Source organism: Mobula hypostoma, chromosome 21 (assembly GCF_963921235.1).
Source record: "Mobula hypostoma chromosome 21, sMobHyp1.1, whole genome shotgun sequence".
Taxonomy (NCBI): Eukaryota; Metazoa; Chordata; class Chondrichthyes; order Myliobatiformes; family Myliobatidae; genus Mobula; species Mobula hypostoma.
This window is the reverse complement of record NC_086117.1, coordinates 22,156,771-22,166,340: the sequence shown is the minus strand read 5'-3', so window position 1 is coordinate 22,166,340 and position 9,570 is coordinate 22,156,771.

Here is a 9,570-nt window from a genome sequence, read left to right as displayed (position 1 = left end):
GCACAGCTCCTACGCACGGGAGACCAGCAGTATGGAAGTGCGGGCTGCAGTTGTCCTCTGCAGTGTGGGAACTTGGTTTACAGTGCTGTTTCCAATTGCAAGCTGTTTGCAATACAGTTTGAGGTTTCTTAGGCATTGGTTTGACCGCCCTTGGAGTATTGTACTCTTATCTCAGAACCAGGTTTAATGTCACCAGCACATGTCATGAAATTTGTTGTCTTTGCATCAGCAGTACAATGCAATACATAATAATGGAAAAAAAGCTGAGAGCTACTGTAAGTATATATATTTTAAATAATTAAATTAAATAAGTTGTACAAAAATGGAATTAAAAAAGTAGTGAGGTAGTGTTCATGGGTTCAATGTCCATTCAAAAATCGGACGGCAGAGGGGAAGGAGCCGTTCCTGAATCGTTGAGTGTGTGCCTTCAGGCTTCTGTATCTCCTTCCTGATGGTAGCAATGAGAACAAGGCAAGACCTGGGTGATGGGGGTCCTTAATGGTGGATGCTGCCTTTTTGAGGCATCATTCCTTGAAGATGTCTTGGATAGTATGGAGGATAGTGCCCATGATGGTACTGACTGAGTTTTCAACTCGCTACAGCTTACTTCGATCCTGTGCGGTGCCCCCCTCTCTCCCCATACCAGGCAGTTATGGAGCCGGTTAGAATGCACTCCATGGTACATCTGTCGAAATTTGCAATTGTCTTTGGTAACAAACCAACTCTCCTCAAACTCCTAATGAACTTTAGACACTGCCACGCCTTCCTTGGTGCTGCACCCGGTCCAGGTTAGATCCTCAGAGATACTGACACACAGGAAAGAATCTGCTGGCATTAGAACAGGTCCAGAGGAGTTCACAAGAATACCCCAGGAATGAAAGGGTTAACAGATGAGGAGCATTTGATGGCTCTGGCCTGTACCAGCTGGAGTTCTGAAGAATGTCAGGAGAATCTCATCGAAACGTATTGGAGATTGAGAGGTCTAGATACAGTGGATGCGGAGAGGATGTTTCCAAAGTGGGGGTGTCTAGGACCGGAGGGCACAGCCTCAGAATACAAGATCATCCCTTTAGGACAGAAGTGAGGTGGAAACCCTTTTACCCAGAGAGTGGTAATCTGTGAAAATGATTACCACAGTCATTGGGTATATCTAAAGTAGAGGTTGATATGTTCTTGAGGGTGCCAAAGGTTACGAGAGAGAGCAAGAGAGTGAGGTTAAGAGGTATAGTAAATCACCCATGATGGAATGGCAGAGCAGACTCTAGGCTGATTGGCCTAATTCTGTTCCTATGTCTTACATTGGCAGATATATTCGGGGTAGTTAATAATCTTAGATAGGCACGTGGACAGCTCTGCAGGAAGGAAGGGTTAGAGTAGACTAAAAAAGGTCAGCACAAATTTGTGGGCTGAGGGGCCTGTACTGTGCTGTTATGCTTTATGTTCTATGAACAATTCCCTGGAACAGAATCCTACCGCAACCTGGGGAGAATCTGCTCCTCACTGCCGTCGAAGTGGTTTGGCTGACCTTGGGCTGTGGTGAAAGTCCTGAAGAAAAATCAAGTCTTCTGCTTGAAGACAGCAGAGCACAGTTCCACCCTCTGCGCCGGCAAACTCCCCGTATGCCTGGATCACTGGGAGCCCTCAACCACAGTCGCTGCGCCAACCAATCGTTGATGTGAATGAGCAATAGGTTTGCACATCTAGGGGACTCAACAACCTCTGAGCCACAGAGGGTTCAATCATCACACAGATGCTGTGGAACCTCAGCCGTCTTCAGTTAGCTTCAGCCGTGCATCCTCGAGGATGTTTCTCAGAGCAAAGCCTGGAGCTCGTGTGAAGAAAGTGTATTTTCTTTCCCGTTTACTTGCCCAACGCCTTAAACTCATTCCACATGGCTCACCAATCTTAGAGAGCTTTTTGAGGACGTTACCAGGAAAGTTGATGAAGGCAAGGTAGTGGATGTTGTCAACATGGACTTTAGCAAGGCCCTTGACAATCTCCCGCATGGGAGGTTGGCCAACAAGGCATTCAAGATGAGGCAGCAAATTGAATTAAACATTGTCTTTGTCGGACAAGCCAGAGAGTGGTAGCCTCTCTGACTGGAGGCACGTGACGAGCAGAGTGCCACTAGGTTCAGTACTGGGTCCATTGTTATTTGTCATCTTTATCAACAATCTGGATGATAATGTGGTTAACTGAATCAGCAATTTTGTGGACGACACCGAGATTGGGGGTGAGGAAGACTTATCATGGCTCACAGTGAGATCTGGGCCAGCTGGAAAAATGGCAGATGGAAATTAATGGAGACAAGTGCCAGGTGTTGTACTTGGGTAGGACCAACCAGGGTAGGTAGAGCACTGAGGAGTGCTGTGGAACAAAGGGATCTGGGATATTGGTCCATAGTTCATTGAAAGTGTTGTCATAGGTAGAAGGGGTCATAAAGAAAGCTTTTGACACATTCCCCTTCGTAAGTCAAAGTACTGAGTACAGGAGATGGGATGTTATGTTGATCTGTATAAGACATTGGTGAAGGCTAATTTGGAGTATTGTGCGCAGTTTTGGTCGCCTACCTACAGGAAAGATGTAAATAAGATTGAAAGAGTACAGAGAAAATTTACTAGGATGCTGCTGGGTCTGGAGGACCTGAATTAAAAGGAAAGGTTGAACAGGTTAGAGCTTTATTCCCTAGAATGTAGAAGATTGAGGAGAGCTTGACAGAGCTATACAAAATTATCAGGGGTATAACCTGTAAGCAGGCTTTTTCCACTGAGGTTGGGTGGGACTACAACTAGAGGTCATGGGTTAAGGGTGAAAGGTGAAAAGTTTAAGGGGAGCATGAGGGGAAATTTCTTCATTCAAAGGTTCATGAGAGTGTCCCAGCGCAAGTGGCACGTGTGAGCTCGATTTCAGTGTTTAAGAGAAGTTTGGATAGGTACATGGATGGTAGTGATATGGAGGGGTTCGGTCAAATCAAGGTTTAATTATCATTCAACCGTGCATGAATACAGCCAAACGGAACAGCGTTCCTCTGGAGCCAAGGTGAAAAACACACACAGCACATTCAAAATAGCGGGCAAAAAAACATAGTCACATACAAAAAAAACATACATAACCCAAGACCCTGAGTGACATGGCCCTTAATTTGATGATGCAGTGCACAGCCACTGCAATCTAGCCTGTCATTCCACCAATTGAACACTAGAGGGCAGCACTGATGGGAGAGGCCAACCCCCTATTGAGAACAGACACCACCTACATCACCTCCAGCATCTCCTCTCCTGGACTGCGGCAGCAGGCAAACATGGTCCTTTGCTACGTAGCTTCTCTGCGCCTGTCATACTACCGAACGAGGGGAACAGGCTTGTGGCTTGTGGCATCAGTGTCCGACAGGGTCTTGCAATCGCAAGAGAAACGTCCAAGGCAATCATCCACAGTTACATTGCAGGCTGCTTTTACGCACCAACTCTGATCTCTTCGAGTAGCAGGCAGCAGCAAATCTGCACCCGGTCCAGCTCCTCCAAATCCAGTCCAGCTCTTCCGGCGCACCCAGTTCAGCTACTCCGATCAACGAGCAGCTCACTGATGGAATAGATCTGCAGTACCCGAAGCCCTTGGAATCCAGCATTGTCTTGCGATCATAAAAAACACATTTAACAAAGAATAAAAAACACCCTTGCTTGGCTCCCGAGAGGCCGCTGTGTCCAAACGTGCCACCAGAAATTCCCAGCACAGGTTGATCAAAGTAAGCATGGACTAGATGGGCTGAAGGGCCTGTTTCTGTGCTGTACTTTTTTATGATTCTATGACATGTCAGAATCAGCATAGTCTGCAACTCATGCTACTTTGAGGGGGATTAAGTCTGACTTTTTAAAAATGACTTCTTTTTAATTTAAAGATGCCTCTGCTATTCTTGTCATCTTTGGGATCATGTTGGCGAGTCCTACACCACAAGACCTAGACTGGTACTGGGCAAGATAATTGGAGCTGCCCTCCCTGGTGACCATGTGTGATGTCACACCACTATGTGAGGAAAACCAAGCAAGTTCTCCCAGCAGTCCAAACTGGCATGAATTCTCCATCCTAATATAATCATTATCACATTGTTTGTGGAACAGTGCTGTGAGCTGCCACCTGACTACACTGTGGGTGATTCATTGGCTCCAAAGTGCTGTAAGTTGCCTTGAGATTGTGATAGATACTGTGTTGATGCCAGCTGTCTTGTCAGTGCCAGGCTTCCATCGCAGCTGTCTTTTCTGAGTGCTGTACCAAACATTTATTTCAAAGGTTCATTTTATTATCAAAGTATGTATGCAGCATACAACTCTGAGATTCGTCTTCTCCAGATTGTCATAGAATACAGAAAACCATAGAAGTAGTTGAAAGAAAAACATCAATCATGCTCCCCGCACAAAAAAAACACAAAAACTCACTAACCCCAAACACGCCCCACACCTCCCTCGCACAAAAACTAGCAGATCACCCAAACCCCCAGGTCACCCATCGGCAGCAAGAAAGAATGGGTGAGAACACAAAAATAAACATGGAACTGAAAAAGGCCAATATGAACCATAGTTAGTCCGAACTACAGTCCAATGTATAAATCTCAGAATTTCAATAATATCTCTGAGAGCCGAGGCAGCGACTCGAACCAGCGGCCCAGTCAAGGTCACAGAAAACGCTGTGGTACAGTAACCGTTCCCTTAGTGTGCTTTACATCTGGCTTTAGCATCTGCTGGCCCGGAAAAACACATTCGAAAGATAAACAACAAGTGCAAACAGAACAACTGATGTGCGCATCTGAGGAAAGGGGACCACGTCACCACCTAATGGTTTTAAGAAGAACTGTGTCAAAAATAAGACAGCGGCAAATCACTGGCTCCCAAAGCCACCGGAAACAATTATTTCCTTACTGCCCATTACACTGCCGGCATTTAGGGCAACACTGAAGGTCCTCCATCTCTGGTGTGTTCAGGGCTTCCTTCATCATGTCAGTAGCCTCCTCTCAGTTTTCACTTCTGTTAGCCAGGCAAGTCCCCGTGGAGACTCAGGAGTACCATCGTACTCAAATGTAGAAGGACTCTTCGTTGCTGGTTTTGTTTAACCAGTCGGGGTTTGTAGCCCGGAGTTGAACCCCTGATCTGGAGAACTGCTGGATCACTCTACCCTTTGACCTGTTTGGCGTGGGTGACCCCATCAAGAGTCAAAGCACAAGGCCCTGACTCCAGCCAACATCGCTCTCCGGGTCACTGAAGCTGCAAACCTCCAAGCCGTGACAAGATTGTGGTCCTCTTGGAGGACTGAAGACAATGGAGGCTCCTTTGTACAGCAACAGAGAAGGGGCAACTACGTATTTTGCTGGGGCAAGTGTTCACGCCCTGGTGTTTGAGATTAAAATTTCTGTGCTTTCATTGTAACTATTGGAGGTGCCAAATAACACCTCTGTTTAGTGCTGGCATAATCTCAAAGACCAGAGAAGAGTCTTTGTGGTCGGATGAAGAAAAGGGGGAGCTTGCATTTATACAGTGCTGTGTACATCTGCAGGACATTCCAAAGTATATTGCAGGCACTGAGGTGACATTGGAAACAAGGTTCTGAGGAGCTGTCACAAACAGCAACAGAGACAGAATCACTCAGGTTGGAGGAACAACACCTTATATTCCGTCAGGGTAGCCTCCAACCTGATGGCATGAACATTGACTTCTCTAACTTCTGCTAATGCCCCACCTCCCCCTCGTACCCCATCCGTTATTTATTTTATATATATATTCTTTTTCTTCCTCTGTCCCTCTCCCTATACTCCTTGCCCATCCTCTGGGCTTCCCCCCTCCCCCTTTCTTTCTTCCCGGACCTCCTGTCCCATGATCCTCTCATATCCCCTTTGCCTATCACCTGTCCAGCTCTTGGCTCCATCCCTCCCCCTCCTGTCTTCTCCTATCATTTTGGATCTCCCCCTCCCCCTCCCACTTTCAAATCTCTTACTAGCTCTTCCTTCAGTTAGTCCTGACGAAGGGTCTCGGCCCGAAACATCGACTGCACCTCTTCCTAGCGATGCTGCCTGGCCTGCTGTGTTCACCAGCAACTTTGATGTGTGTTGCAGAGACAGAATAGTTTCTTTGATGTGGGATGAAGGTTAAATATTACCCAAGTCACTGGTGGAGGGCCACTTTCAGGAGCCTTGATGTCATATCAGATTGCAAGGGTAATGCAGCATCCCATTAGTATCACTCTGCATTTCAGCTTCAACACTGGGGTGCAGCTTGCACTGGTAGCCTTAAGCTCTTGCGACATTTTCTGCAAACAAAGGTTACACTGTTCTGTTAGAGAGGTTGTAAGGGAGCTATGATGCTGCTCAGTGGCATTACATCTGTGAAGGAGGTACGGAGAATGAGATGAAGAGTTTGATATCACAAACCAGAAAACGCTCGAAGTACACAGCAGGTCAGAACGTGTCCGTGGGAAGAGAAATGTGGCTAATGTGTGAAGATCCTGTCTCGGGACTCAAGTCCATAGGTCCGGATGTTGACAGGGCGTGAAGACCTGAGTTATAGGGGAAGTTTGAATAGGTTAGGTCTTCATTCCATGCCGTGCCGGAGGATAAGGGGAGATCTTATAGAGGTACGCAGAATTATAAGGGTTTTGGTATGGGTGTGTGTATGCAGGCTATCCCCCTCAGGCTGGGTGAGGCTAGAGCTAGAGGTCATAGGTTTAGGGTGAAAGGTGAAATATTTATTGGGAATTTGAGGGGACAACTTCACCCAGAGGGTGGTGCGAATGTGGAATGAGCTGCCAGCGGGAGTGGTCGATGCGGGATCCATTGCAACAGTTAAGGGCAGGTTGGATAAGTACAAAGTATGTGGAATAGAAAGGTATGGAGGTTCGGGTTTGGGTGATGAAACTAGGCAGGAAACCCGGACCGCATGGACTAGATGGCCCAAAGGGCCGGCTTCTGGGCTGTAGTGTTCACCTTTAAGTTTCAGAGAAGGAGGGGATGGGAGGGACAGAGGGAGTATTTCTGAGTGGGTGGGATCTGGGTTGCTGAAAGAGGAGTAGTGGAGGTCATCTGGTCAGTGGGTTAATGGGAGCAGTTTGAGACTGAGAAACAGTGTGACATACAGGGCAGTAGGATGTAGCCAGCACTGCCAATGAGGGAGAAGAACAGAGCTAATCACAGGAAAGGACTTCATTCCAAATTGACCACATCTACGTTTTTCTGCTCTCCATGAGCAACTTGGAAATGTGAATCTCTGTCTTTGAGAAGGTGAGGGTGAGCAGTGTGTCCAAGTCTGATCAGTAGACTAATAGTGTTCTTCTCACAGTCCCTTACCTCTCATTACAGCCTGAGCCTTTCTTCAAATGGGTTAAGGTTACCGATAGAGCTGAGCACTAATTACACTAGCAATCCTTTCTGAGTGCATGCCATTAAACACTGGCTGGTTTAATCCTCCTACATTCTATAATGGGCATCCCGTGTATGGTTTGTCAATTCATCGTTGTGGTCATCTGGGATAATTGCGCCACAGAGCGGCGTGGATTCACTATTCTGCTGGCTGCCTTCTCATCCATTATCCATAAACTCCGCTGCCTACAGCCTGACCTTCACTAAGTCCCAGTCACCAACTGCCCTGTTCTCCCTAATCTAAAGTAAAGTCTCCATCTTGTGTTCATAAGCCAGGGTCCAGGGCCGTGTACTATCCTAATGTCCTTTACCCATTGGATCTCTCCACACCTCCAATTCTGGCCCCTTGTTTCTCCCCACCTTCCTTGCAGAACCTCATTTGGGCCAGATTTTCAGATCCAGAACCTTTAGACTTCTCTCCAGAAAGCACCGCTGCCCCTTGTCCTTGTCACAACGTTAAATGTTTATTCACCTATTTAATACCTCCTTTACTTCAGTCAGTTTTGCTCGATTATGCTCCTATGAATGTCATGGGATATTCTTAATTGTATTTTCATTGTCATTGTGTATTCTTAAGTGCACAGCGAATAGTGCCAAGGGAGAGCTCCTATTGTGTTCTTTAAGGCTCTTTAATCCCTGGGTCCTTTGAATTTTATTTCCATCAGAGGATTGTGGAACCACTGAGGAAGCACTTGGGATGTCTCCAGCAGCAAGGAAGTTCTATCCTGCAGGTGTGCTGTGCTCTGGAATCGTTTGCTCATTGGTTACCGTACAGCCAGATGCTTGCCGATCAGAAATCTGCCATTTGGCCAAACATCTACCAAACCAAACAAAACGATTATATCTCCTTAGTGAAAGAACATGGCAAAGACCAAGCAGCCTGGGGGCGGAAGTCATGTTAGAGGGGAGTACATGCCATAGTTCAAAGTTCAAAGTAAAATTTACTATCAGAGTACATACATGTCACCACATACCACCCTGAGATTCTTTTTCCTGCGCGCATACTCAGCAAATCTGTAGAATAGTGACTATAAACAGGATCAATGAAAGAACAGGAGAGCATAGAAGACATCAAACTGTGCAAATGCAAATATAAATAAATAGCAATAAGTAACAAGAGCATGAAATAGCAGAGTTAAGATGACACCAGGTGGCTGCCTCTCCAAGCTCATCTGTGCAAACAGCTTAAATTCCTCTCTTTAATGTTTCTGGTTTTCCCACAATGGTGGTTGGGGTTATATCAAAGTCCTGATCTGCAAGTAGCTCTCAAACTGTGTTTTTTTTTATGATGGATGAGTTCCTTTCCTGGAGCTCGTTGGCCAACTTCTCCTACCTTCTCCAGGGTGCTGCCCTGCACGGCCGTGTGGACGACCAATTCCAGGCCGGTGTTGCTGACGGAGGCGGCGTGAGAGAAAGAACATCAGGAATTGACTGTGGTGGATGTATGAATGGAGGTCTCTGTAGTTGGGCCGTCGCTCTCTCTCACTCTTTCTCTCAAGTGTGCGGGAGTTTGCTGCCGATTCTTGAGTCAGAATTCTCAGAATAAAAAGGCCACCGAAGACTTTTGCACAGTACTGTAGGAATTTTATGTATTGCACTGTACTGCTGCCACAAAAGAAACAAATTTTATGATATAGGTGAGTGATGATAAACCTGATTTTGATATGGGTAATATCTCCAGCATCTGTAGATTTTCTCTTCCTTCTGAAATGGGTCTCTATTTTGGACTGAGAGTGGGAAGGGAGCAGTGAGAGGGGAATCACGGGTAAAGGGGAAAGGAGAAGAGCCGGTATCAGGAAGCATCAGAGAGTCATTCTGTAATGATCAATAAACCAATTGTTTGGGATCAAATGACCTTGTCTGGTGTCTCAGGACTGGACGTGTCTTCACCCATACCACCCCCACCCCGGCACTCCTCTGTATTTGTCCTGTATTTGTGTCCTGAATGTGGCAAAGTTGTTTCCCATGGTGGGGGAGTCTAGTACAAGAGGGCATGACTTAAGGATTGAAGGGTGCCCATTCAGAACAGAGATGCGAAGAAATTTTTTTTATCCAGAGGGTGGTGAATCTGTGGAATGTATTGCCATGGGCGATACATTGGGTGTATTTAAGGCAGAGATTGATAGGTATCTGAGTAGCCAGGGCATCAAAGGTTATGGTGAGAAGGCGGGGGA